Genomic DNA, 12,765 nt, shown 5'->3' on the forward strand with positions numbered 1-12,765 from the left:
GTCTCTGCCTTATTGCCACCAATCTCACCCTGACTTCGCTATTTCATGGAAAAGTGCTCCCTTCCCATCCCATTCCTATTTCATAGCCCCAATGTCCAAGCTTTTTCCCTCATTGCCAGCAGCCAACAAACAACACAGAATAAAAGGAAGGTTTATTGGCATACGAAGCAGCTTATTTGGCTTGCTTAAAACTGGGCTTTCTTAATACTGCTTTGAATCTACTAGGACACTTTGCACCCAAAAGGAGATGGTGGCTCTAAACCCTTGAAAGTTTGCAGACTGGAACCAAATTTCATACATAGGTGCCCCTTGTGGTGATGCACCTGATGCGTAGTGTAAACCCTGAGCTGCTATGCCTCTACACCCAAAAGGGGATGGCAACTCTAAACCCTTGAAAGTTTTCTGGACTGGGTCAAAATTTCAGGCATGCGTTACCATTGTGGGGAGGCACCCAGGATAGGACTAAAACCCAGCACAGCTGTGGCTCTCCATCAGAAACGTGTGGGCTTGTCACTTTGGAAGTTTGCTGAGAGAGGGTTGAGGGCAGAGATAGGGAGACAGCACAAGTCTGTGGCTAGGCAGATCTTGGAAACAGAGAACGCCCGAAAAGAGCAGAATGGCAGTAGTGGTTTTGCATGCTTTTGTCTGGCAACTCTATAGGTGATTTGCTTAACCATGCTAGAGCTCCAGGTGACACGATAAGCCACGATGGCTTAAATAAACTTCACTGCAGACAGGCTTACCGGGGTGGCTTATTTTGACTAAATAAACCACCATGGTTGGGGAAAAACAGCATGCAGATGACACAATAAGCCATCATGGTTAATTCAGAAAAATAAACCATAATGGCTTAATGTGTCATTTGAATTCAGTCACCATGGAATTCACTCTTGAGATTCGCCAGATCTGAGAATTGGCCCGCTTATATGGACTGAGATGTTAACCTCTCCAGTGTGATGCAGTTTGGTCTGCAGTTAAAATAAGGCTGCTGATTTAATTGGCATCTTTTCTTGGATGTTCCAGTGTGTGCAGTTCCTAATATCCTATCCTTTGAATGGCTTTTCAACCTGCAATGAATAATACATTAAATAGATTTTTTTCCAGATTATTTACTTCACCCACAACAGCAGGTAATCCATATGTGGCAGTTTTGAACATCCAGGGAAAGGTTACACTGATGAATATTGGCCTCTTTCTATTTCTGAGTCAGTACCTAGGGCATAGAGATCAGGGGTGCGGAATCTCTTTCGCCTGGAGGGCCCAATTCCATGTTGGAGAAGCTTTCCGTGGCCTCATTCCCGTGGTGGGTGGGGCCAAATGCAAAAGGGGCAGAAGTGCCAGCATAACTTAGCCTAAAACTTTTACTGCCAGGAAATAAGCCTTAGAAAAGTCATTTCAGCCTTTTAGAATGGGTGGGGGACTGCACAAAAGTTGGCAAACCACCAAGTGATTGATGTTTGGGGGAAAGGTGGAAACAGGAGAAGGGGGCATGGCCATCAGGAGGGATCCCAGGCCGGCAGGATTTGGCCTCCAGCCCTGAGGTTCCGTAGCCCTGATGCTTGGGATGAGCATTGAGCAGAATAAGAAAACAGGTGATCAGTCACACATCAGTCTAGCAGCTGGTAGCTCCCTTAAAAGCATGTTGCTGACTGCTGAGAGTACCTGAACTTTGTTCACACTCCATGACTTTTCATTAACAGAATAGCTCCTTGATGTCTAATGGCTCTTTCTAGACAGTGTCTCACTGGGCTTTTGTGTGTGCTTTATGAAAGTCCTAGCATGATGCTTAGTGATAAATGTGAGAGGGAAGAAATCTCTTTAGTAGACAATTGCAAAGGCATGAATTTGACCTTCATAAACTTGCTGAAATCTTTCTAGGTCTGCTTATACTCATTCTGTTGTAATCCTGCACCATGCTGAATAGTCTTGTCCTTGCAGACTTGATACTGAATGCTTCCATCAAATTCTGCCCTTCGTTGCAACACTTGCAAGCCTGTTCTATCTTTTTCAAAAACATTGCAGGTCCTTGTGGGTGTGTACTGAATTGTGCTACGCTATATCTCCAGAGCAAATTTGCAGGGTGCGTAGAGGGCAGGATGGGGTGGGGTGAGGGGAGAAACCCTTCTGCCAGCTGTTTCTGTTCTGCTGGTGAAAGGCACTGATGGAGCCAAAATGAAGACAGGTTCAACATGTGCAAATTTAACAACTGTTTCCTAGTTGTGGAAGTCTTAGGAAAAATCATGCGAGTCGACTTGAAGTCCTCTAGTAGAAAGAGCATTGTATAGGTTGTGCTAGGGATATTGCTCAAGTTGTTCATCACTCTGTGTGCTACACCAGATGTAGCACACAAGATATAGCAGCACTAATTCTGGAGAAGTAATCTTGAATTTTTATAACTATATACCAACGCTTGCTGTGTTCTGATGTGACATCTTTCTGCATAAAACTCTTTTAAGTTGCGGAAGATGACTGAACAGGCATAGTGAAGACTTCTGTTGTGCAGAACTGAAAACTCTTGAGGATGGGTGCTCTAATGATTCTACCATTTCTAGGTGAAGGAAAATACTACAGTTGACTGATGTAACTTGCTCCCTTACAGCTTGGACTGATGAATATTTACTCAAAACTTCTGAGTTCATTGGGGAATTTATTTATTTATTTATTTATTTAAGTATTTTTATGCCGCCATTCAGCCAAAAAAGGCTCTCATGGCGGCTTACAAAAGTATTTCTTGACAGTCCCTGCCCACAGGCTTACAATCTAAAAGAATTTCTTCTAAGTATGCATAGGACTGCAGTCTTGGTCAGAGCAAACTATACTCTATCTCAGGGATGCACAACCTTTTTGTATCCTCAGTAAGGGGCTATACGCACACCAGTGATCTTGATACAGATTGTTCTGTTCTTGCTGCTAGCAGCAGTGTGGAAAGAGCTATTTTTATGAGCATCGTGGGGGCAGGGAGTCAACACCTTTCTCACCTACCCACCCCAGGCATCCTGATACAGAAAGCCCTCCACTCACCTCCCCAGAGATCCCACTAAAGATTACTCATTCCTTGTAGAAATGAGCAGTCTGTTGTTGCCAACAATACATTTAGTGGGAAATGGGAGGGGGGATTGGCAGGGAGGTCAGGGCATATCCCCAGGGGGCACAGCTAAGGCCTTGGTGTCCTGGAGGTTGTGTACCCTGTTAGGGATGTAAAATTTCCGGAAATTTTGAAGCCATGTAAAAAAAACCATTTCCCCCCCTGTTGTTTTTTTTTTAAAAAAAAAAAAAATTCAGAAAAATTGAAATAATACAATATTAGCACTTTTTACAGATTGAAAGTCACTTTGTTACTTTAGGAACATAAAATGTAATTATGTCCAAGTTGGTTTGGCATAAAATTATTACATTTGGTATATTGAAAGTAGTGTATTCAAACAATTATTACAAATTTAATTTTCTTTTTAAACTTTTTTTTTGCTAACAAATGGAGCTACAAGCTCCTGAACTGTTAGGAACACCTGAACTGTAAGGAACCTCTTTGGTTCTGCCAGTTTATGAGGAGCAGGCAAAAAACAATTTTAAAAAACAACAACTGAAGAAACCACCAACATTAGTAACAAAGAAAATTATTTATGTCTCCGCTAGTCCTCCAGTGTCAAGACATAAAGCCCCCATTCCCATAAAAAGAACTGAGAAAAATGGGGTGGGGGGGACCAAGATTCAATGAATATGCATGAAATTTAATCAGACTCAATTTCTGACCTATAACTATCAGTATTAGTTTCCGTCTCTGCTTCCATGGCAGTGCCCCCTAGAGGCAGAAATGCATCTTCCTCTTGCATTTGAGAGTTGTAGTCTCAGTTTGCAACCTAGGACTTGCTTCTCCCTGGTGCACAGACATCGTAATAATCTGATACTGTACAGTTTTTAGAAATCATTTGGAGAAGTAAATATCTGAACACCTTGTCTTAAACATTTTATTCATCATGCTAAAATAAAACATCCCATAATCCGTTTTTTCTTCATTTTTTTCAATTTTTCGGAAGAAAAACAAAAAAGGCTTCGGAAAAAACAGGAAAAAAAGTTTCCCCCCGAATTTTTATGGTTTTCCGGGCCTTCACATCTCTAACCATGCTGTAGCAAAAAACACACAAAACCCTCCCTAAAATAGCCTTCCCCATCCTGGCACCCTCTTGATGTGTTGGACTACAAATTCCATCTTTCCCAGCCACTGACTTTGCTGGCTGGAGTTGATGGGAGCTATAGTCCAACACATCCTGAGGACACTAGGCTGGGGAAGGCTGCCTCAGAAGCACCTTTTTCTGAATATAAATTTTATGAGAGGTATTATTTCTGTTAGCCTCTCCTCAAGAGCATAAAGTCCAAAATTTAACACAGCACATGTATTTGGTAGAAGTAAAAATTGTGAGCTGGAATTTAGTGTTTCCCAGATGGTGGGAGTCTCTACTGTTAATGAGGCAAATGCTCAGAGAGACTAAAATTTTAAGGGGCTGTACTAGATTAGGAAGAGAACATTTTGCCTTAAGGCACATTTGAAGGTGACAAGGACAATTGCTGGGGGAAAAGTAGACATGGGAGTGATTAGCTGTGACCCATTGTGGTGGGATGGGCCAGGAAGTGCTGGGTTCAAATCTCTACTGTGCCATGGAGCATAGTAAGTAATGTTGCTATCTCTTAGACTAGTGTCCCTCACAGGATTGTTGGGGGTACAAAGGGAGAAGCACTGTTTACAGTACCGAGCTTCTTGGGGGAAGGGTGAGATTGGTGATAAACCCTCCTCTAGCTGCAGATTATCTCAGTTTTCCTCAGCAGTGTTTAATCTTCTCTCCCCGCTGAAGCCAGGCTCTGGGACCAGACCAGCTGATGGAGGCAGGAGGGTTAGGTGGAGGTATTCACCTCGCCCTTCCCCTCCAGTTAACTGACAAATGTCCCCTGACCTATAAAACCTATAAAAGAACTGCTTGTTGCTCTACATTTTAATGACTTTCCCACTTGCGCGCATCTTGTGACTTATGGGCAGTGCAGACACCAGCTCAGATTTGGGAGGAATTTATGAATGCACCCTTGTTTAAAATGGAATGCAAGAACTATCGTTGCTTCTTGAGAACAGGGTAGTTTAAATGACTCAACATGTCTAGATTTCCTCCCTCTTTATTCTTTACCACTCACCGTGTACTAAAACAAAGCTCTGTTTTGAGGCTGGTTTGACATGTCTAAAACACTCTTGCTTCTAAGCAGTTGAGGTCATGGTTGACTATTTCCCAGCATATATAAGGGCAGCTCATTTATTTATTTATTTATTTATTTATTTATTTATTTATTGCCTTTCTATACTCCCCAATAGCCAAAGCTCCCTGGGTGGTTCACAAAACAAAACTCTATAAAATGGAATAACATTTTTATTTCGTTTATTACATTTTTATACTGCCCCATAGCTGAAGCTCTCTGGGCAGTTTACAAAACATAAAAACCATTAAAAACACATTATACAAAACATAAAAACACATTATAAAAATATAATGTATAATAAAACATATATAAACACACTAGATAGTTTAAAACAGAATAAAACTAGAGTAAACAAATGCATGGACCACACAGAGCAAATAGGATTTCCCTATTATTTGGAGATTCCCTTTGTAGGAAAAGTCTGATGGCCCTAACGCAATCAAACAAATGCTTTCGCTGTGCTCTCAAATTCAAAACGGAGGGTGTTTTCAGAGCTTGATCTCTTTTCAAACTATTCTCATCAGTTTCAGCAGGTTGTCAGAAAGTTCATATTGCATCCAATTGAACTTTTCCAGTAGGAGGCAGTAGAAGAGCATTCCGTACACTTTGCCTGATTGCATAACTGTAAAGAGATGCTTGGCATTGGGTACCTCTTAGTAGCACACCATTCTGTTGGCAATTGAGGTGTATCAAGGCTACCATAACCTACTTGAAGAAACGGCATCAAAATTGGTGCTATGGTAACAGGCTGGCTTTGTCTAGAGAGACTTACTTCAGGAAATCTTTACTTGCAGGTGTGCTATAGATCTAAATAGAAATTGGTGGCCAAAATGAGAACAATTTTCCTTTAAAATATCTCAAGACTATTATAGAAATGGGGTAAGATGAGAAGTGTGTGCATAATGAAAGGTGGCATATCAAATTCCTTTTCTTTGGTAGCGCAACCGAAGTGCTATACAGATCTCTGTAATTCCCTTGACTGTGTCAATTCTTCCTCTGTGCTTCAGTAATCAGTAGTCTTAAATGACAGCATATTGATTGTGCTGGCTTGGTGATGTTTAGGGCTTCTTGGCAAAACATTGAGTTTGGGATGTTAAAGTGACTCCAAAAGCTAGTTATTCCAATGATGGACTTATGAACACCCTGTCCAGAGGCATCCAATATTAAAAGACAAGAGCTATAAGGAAGGAGAGGCAGATAATGAGAGGTCTAAGGCTTGAAAGAGATGTGTTGTGAGACTTTCAACGGTAGTTGTGCACAACTCCGTCTGCCTTCCATGAAATCAGTTTTAAAGGTTTAACTTTGGGACAGTGTGTGAGATGTTGCTTTACTAATGACAAACAAAATATGTGTATATCCCAGCCTTATATAACAACTTGCATAGTAGCCATAGGCGACCAGGAATTCCATGCAGGCAAGCGAGAAGTCTGGTAGAGAGACGGATTGCTCTATACTTTGCTTTTTTTTTTTGTATTAGCCATGGAGAAAGGGAAGCCCCCTTTTTCTGCAACCAGCATGGAAATACAGAGCTGGCAGAGGGTGGGGCATGGGTGGAGCACTCTATCCCTTCTCTACACTTGCTAGAAGACTTTTTCTTATTTTAACTAGCCTCCCAAGATGCTAGTAGCCTGTGTTCACATGTGGGCCACAAAGGATTACACTTCCTCTCTTCTGCAGCCTGCATGGAAACACAGGCTACTAACCTCATAGTAGGCTAGTCAATTTTTAAAATAGGATAATAAATTTTTGTGGGCTCCTTGCTGTGTGGTGGGAGAGAAACAGTCAAATATCTAGCAAGCCATTTAGCTCTTTAAACTGAATATCTCTATCTATAATGTGGAAAGTATGTGTGTGTCACATATGTTCCAAAATGTTTACCCACTTCCACATGAATCAGAAAAAATCTAAAAACATTAATTTTGGGGTTTTAAGTATTTTTAAATAATTTAATAAAAACCTAGGTTTACACCTACAACTCCCAGCATGCCTTGGGCGAGAGGCCAGATTTACTGGCCTTTGGCGGCCGTTGTGATTTCTAAGGTCAGTCAGCCTCAAGCAGTCAACCCAATTCTACATAAAAGGAAACAACCCACATAAATGGGCTGCATCCATTTGTGGTGCTTCCTCCCATATGTGGTTTTAAATTCATAACTAGATACAACAGCGTGTCTTTGAGAGGCTTAACTCTGGACATGCTCAAAGGCACCCTGTCCTGATATTGCACAGCCTTCACCCTTAAGAGGGAGGGAAGAAGGGGAGGCACTCTGCGCATGCCCAGAAACAGACCTGACAAAGGGGGGAAGTGCCCAGCCCTGTCCTGGCCCTTCAGTACAGGCTCCTGGTGGAGCAAGTGGTGGGTGAGAAGCGCAGGCGAGGCAGTCCTGGCAGGATTGGCCAGAGCTGGGCTCATCCACTGACAGCTGCTTACTTCCCCTCCTTGGTGACGCTACTCCTGGATGCTTTGTCAAGGAGAAGCGTCAGCCACGAGAGGAGGAAAGTGCCTCTCACAGGACATGGGCACTTGACAGCTGCCAAAGGCATGCAGGGAAGTGTAGCAGTTCTCCTTCTGACTGACTTTCCAACTGCCACTAACCTCACCCACCATTCCATTCTAGCCTCAGCTGTCAGTCATTCCTCCATTCTGTTTCAATAGTAAAGTTAGGCTTTTACATAAAAATCATAAACTTTATTCAGTAATTCTTACATCTGTCTTGGAATGTTGTGTTTTAGTTAAAACAGAAAAAAAGCAGCATAAAAAATCTTATCAAGTTAAAAGGCCTTGGAATTTATTTATTTATTTTAAAAATCACTTGGCACTTAAAAGCCATTAATGCAGTCACTAGGCAAACCCGCCTGGGAAAAAGAAATCCATAAGCAGAGTGCCACAACTAAGATGGCCTGCTCTCCATTTTTTCCTCACTACACCTCAGATGGTGTTCAAAGATTAACATGTTATTTAGGGACCTGGGCTTATGCCTACAACTCCCAGCATGCCTTGGGTGGAGCTTCCAAGAGTTTTCTTTTGCCACAAAACTATGACTCATGGTCATGACCTGTACAAATTGCTATTATTCCTTCAGGACATTCCATAAATAAAATTTCTTCAGCAGGAGATATTGAATATATGGTAAATTATACCAATAAAGTATTCTGTGTTCTGGTTGCTTTCCTTTTTTTCATTGTAATAGCTTCAGAGCACATGTGTACAATAGTTCTCTGCATCCACTGAGATCCGCTTCCTTACTATATGTTATTCAGATATCCGGGCAATGCTGGGTATATTTTGAAAACATATTCTTAGGTTTGCATCTTTTTTAGCTGGTAGAAAGGGTGTTGTGTCTCCTGATTGTTTTTGAAGATTAGACAGCTGCTCCAACCAAGGTATGATGGGAGGTGTAGGCATTTCAGGTTAAACAAGAAATGTGGTTTATCACGAAGCTCTAATTTAAAATACAGTTCTTATTAACACAGTTTTCCATTTATTCTAACAAAACAATTTACTAACTCAGCCAAACCAAAACAACAACAACAACCAACCTAAGATAAATAAGTTGCAGGGAAATTTATTATTTATCAAATAAATGTTATAAACATTATTCACGGACCCGAGCAATGCCGGGCATAAAGTTTTTGAAAAAGAAAACGGATCACATGGGGTAGACAACCTGGTGCCCTCCAGATATTTTGGACTACAGCTTCCATCAGCCCCAGCTCAGGTGGCCAGTGGAAAGGCATTATCAGAGTTGTAGTCCCAAACAGGTTGGACATTTTTGCTCTCTCTACATGATGAGCAGTTTTACCAGCTATATCCGTTTCTGTTAGCAGCACTGTGACATGACATGCAAGGAAATGATGATAGTTCAGTAGTTGGGCTGCTCCCTTTTTGGAGGTACTTGGGAAGTTTGGCTGGCTGGGTGTGTATATTCTTGTAATAGGTTGTTCTGGCCTCCTTCAAACTGGATCCGTATTGCTGAGAGTTGGAGCTCTTTCTCACTGTCTTTTTGAAAGACATTCTGCTTTGGTTTTCTGGTTGTTTAGAGGCATGCCCATTTTGTGTAACAGCCAAAAGACTGGACATTGTTGCACTCTACTTTCTATCACCTTGTCTAGTCCTCAATGCTAATATGGCAACAGTGAGATTTATTTATTTATTTATTTATTTATTTATTTATTTATTTATTTATTACATTTTTATACCACCCAATAGCCGAAGCTCTCTGGGCGGTTCACAAAAAGATGGTTTAGTAGTTAGCATGTCAGACTAGAAATGGGGAGACCTGAGTTCAGATCCTTTGCTCAGCTGTGAAGCTCACTGGATGACCTTGGGCCAGTCAATATCACTCAGCCTAACCTACCTCACAGGGTTGTGGCAAGGCTAAAGAGGGGCAGACCGTGTGCACAGATGTGGTAGGATACAAATGTGGTTGGTATGTTAAAAGGTTCTTTTAAAAAACACAACGGAATTGTAATTAAATAGGAGAAAGGGGCAACGCCAGTACTACAGCATTGGCCCTACATATTATAAGGGTCAAAAAGCATTTAACGCTTAGTCAATTGGATAAAGTATTTCTATGCTCCCTTTCAGCACTTGGATCCTTCACAGGTGAAAAACAGCTTTGCAGAAAAGTATAAGAAGTGATGTGTTTCCTGTTCTTGAAGTAGCTAGTTGTGTGCCACATGGTAGCCTTAGTAGCTGATCTGCTCTTTGGTCCCAGAGCAACGAATCAGCTTCAAGGTTAAAAGAGTGCCATTCATGTCAGTCGTCCATATCACATTGGTGTAGATCAGCCATTCCCCATCCTGGTGCCCTCCAGATGTTTTGGACTTCAGCCCCAGCTAGTATAGCCAGTGGTAAGGAATGCTTGGAATTGTCGTCCAAAACATCTAGAGGTCTGGGAAAATGTGATGCAGACCATCCATCTTGTCTTGAGAATGCCTGTTAGAATCCTGAGTATGCACAGACTGCTAGAGGTACACTTAAACTATTGGAAGGCAAACCCTTAGAGCTATAACAGAAGACCTAACCAGCACAGAGAATCTCACACTTTTGCGAATCTCTTTGTCAAGCCTGAGGTAGCTTGTAGCCCTTATTCAGTCGTTCTTAATCTATAGATGGTAAACACACAAGGACGGGAAGCATCCCTGCTCCCCCTCTGTCTTGCTTTCATTGCTCTCCTCAGGTGGAAGGGAACTTTGGGAAGAGAAGAGCCATGGAAAACCAGTGTTCTGCATTGCATGGAGAGTGCCCGTGGATACCAGGGGCTCTCTTCTTCACAGATTTACCCTTCATGTGTAAGAGGGAGTGGGGTTTGTGTGCTCCCCCTCCTTATGTGTTTACTATCCACAGATTAGGAATGCCTGAATCCAGTTTATATCTCACCAGGAATCTAAAAGAGTGGAACAGCCAAATGTGTTGGAGTATAATTGTGATTGTCAAAAGTTCAAAGGTGGGAAAAAATGGGAAGGGTACAAGTACTTGTTCAGTTCATTTAACACTGTACTTCTGAGCCTTATATGTTGCTTGGAGATTAACTTTTATAGGCTTCCGTACCAAGAAATAAGAATTTCTGAGGCACTCCTTTCAGCGCTTGGTCTTAACTTACTGAATAAAAGAGCAGTTAACAAGAAGGATTAAGTAACTTGAGAGAGTGGAATGTTAAAGGTAAAATCTCACCTGCAGAAAACACTAAAACTGTACGGGCTTTACACACTTACAATGACTTAATTTGGAAGGCTGAACTTTGCTAAGAAGCCAAAAGGTGAAATTAGAGAGCAATAATCTACTGTTTTTATTTCTGGGAATCTTTACTCTGAGCTCTGGGGGAACTGTATAGTGGTGTTCCCTAGCTGGGATAAAAAATACTTTCACAAAAGCCAGCACTTTTAAATACAAGCATGACTTCTAGCATAAAGGAATTTGTTAAGAGTCTATTTTTTTCTTTTCAGACATTAATACAATGAACTGTGTTGTGCTTACCTGGGAAAACGCAAGTGCCTTCCTAATTCTGCTTGGGTTAGGTTTCACACTGTATACATGTAGATGCTGCTGTATATGATGGAATACTGCAGACTTTACTACTAAAATGTGGGTTCTCAAGCTTTTCGATGGTAATCCTTCCCATCACCCACATATTTGATCAAGGGTTTGGGGAGGAGGAAAGAAGATCTTGGATTATTTTTAATAAGCCCCCATGGGCATACTCTGGATAGCAGATTCACACTGTCAGTATTACTATCAGTAGCAGTTGTAATGGATGAATCCTTAAACGGCTTCTCAAATAAGATTCTTTAAAACACTCAAAAGATACTGTTATTGGGAGCTGGAATTGGCTACAGCTCTCTGTGAACCTGGGTTTGCCAAATGTGTGAAATGCAAGAGAAGCTCAGAGATTCTGTACTTTTGGAACTGGTGCAAACACATCTCTGGCCATAGAATAAAAGGTGTGATGGGCCTGGGTATGTTTTGAGGAGAGGCTAGATGGCTGGCCTGGCTAGTGTGGCTAGAGAGGTTAGTCTGCCCAGAAGGGTTGAGGAAAGGCTAGATTCTGTGTGTATGGTAGTGGATGGGCTGTTGTATGGGAAAAGAGATCAGACACTTGAGCCAGCACATATCCTGACTACTTTGTCAACAACCATCTACATTTTGAAATGCTGCTAAACGCCAGTAAGGGTGCTACCATCTGATCTTTGATCCTAGATGGGCAAGCCAATCTGGTCTCTGAAGGAAATCTGCTTGAATGTGGAGGGTGGAGTTAATCTCTGCTGCCCAGCAGTCCTGCTGGCCAAGCTGTATCCTTTCTTAAACTACTCTTAAAGTGGAACCTGTTTGGCTGGGTCCTTGGCTTCTGCTTCTCCTGTTATGAATATGTATGGACTTCTTCTGCCCAGGTATGTGGATGCGATACTTGGAGATCAAAGCCCAGAGCTTCTTAATGCTTGCCCTTCCTGGCTAGTTATAGCAGTCAGAGTATGATTAACTGGTTGTGTGGTGGAATTGTGAATGCTTCCTTAAGAGGCTCCGATATAAACTGTGTTAAAGGAAGCTGTGGAAGAAACCCTCTTAGAACTTGCTATTTTGGATAACAAGCTGTGACAAATCTGCATTCATTCAAGATGGTGGCAATCCAACTCCAGACTTCCCTGAATAATACTGCTCATATTATTCATTTATTACATTTCTATTCTGCCCAATAGCCAAAGCTGTCTTGGTGGTTCTTGAACCCTTCCAATCTGGATTCTGGCCTAGTTTGGGGACACTCTTCTGTGATTGCTCTGGATGACCTAACTGGGTGGTGGGGTGCCCCTGTTCTTATGGATCCCTCAGTGGCTTTCACAACCATCAGTCATGGTCTCCTGCTGGACTACCTTGCCAGGATTGGCAGGGTGGGGGAACCTCTGAATTATACTTGTTTCAGAAGTACAGTATACAAGCTCCCTGAAAGAAAGCATGGCAGTCTAGACCAGCCTCCCTAATGTGATGCTGTCCAGAAGTTTTGGACTCCAACTCCCATTATCTTTAGCCAGCAT

The 12,765-nt window shown here is 41.9% G+C and overlaps 1 protein-coding gene across 1 annotated transcript in view; it reads left to right on the forward strand.

Annotated features, from left to right (window-relative positions):
* Positions 1-12,765, forward strand: part of SNX3 (sorting nexin 3) — a 31,574-nt gene that overhangs the window by 12,143 nt on the left and 6,666 nt on the right. The window lies entirely within an intron of this gene.

Source organism: Elgaria multicarinata, chromosome 4 (genome assembly GCF_023053635.1).
Source record: "Elgaria multicarinata webbii isolate HBS135686 ecotype San Diego chromosome 4, rElgMul1.1.pri, whole genome shotgun sequence".
Classification (NCBI taxonomy): Eukaryota; Metazoa; Chordata; class Lepidosauria; order Squamata; family Anguidae; genus Elgaria; species Elgaria multicarinata.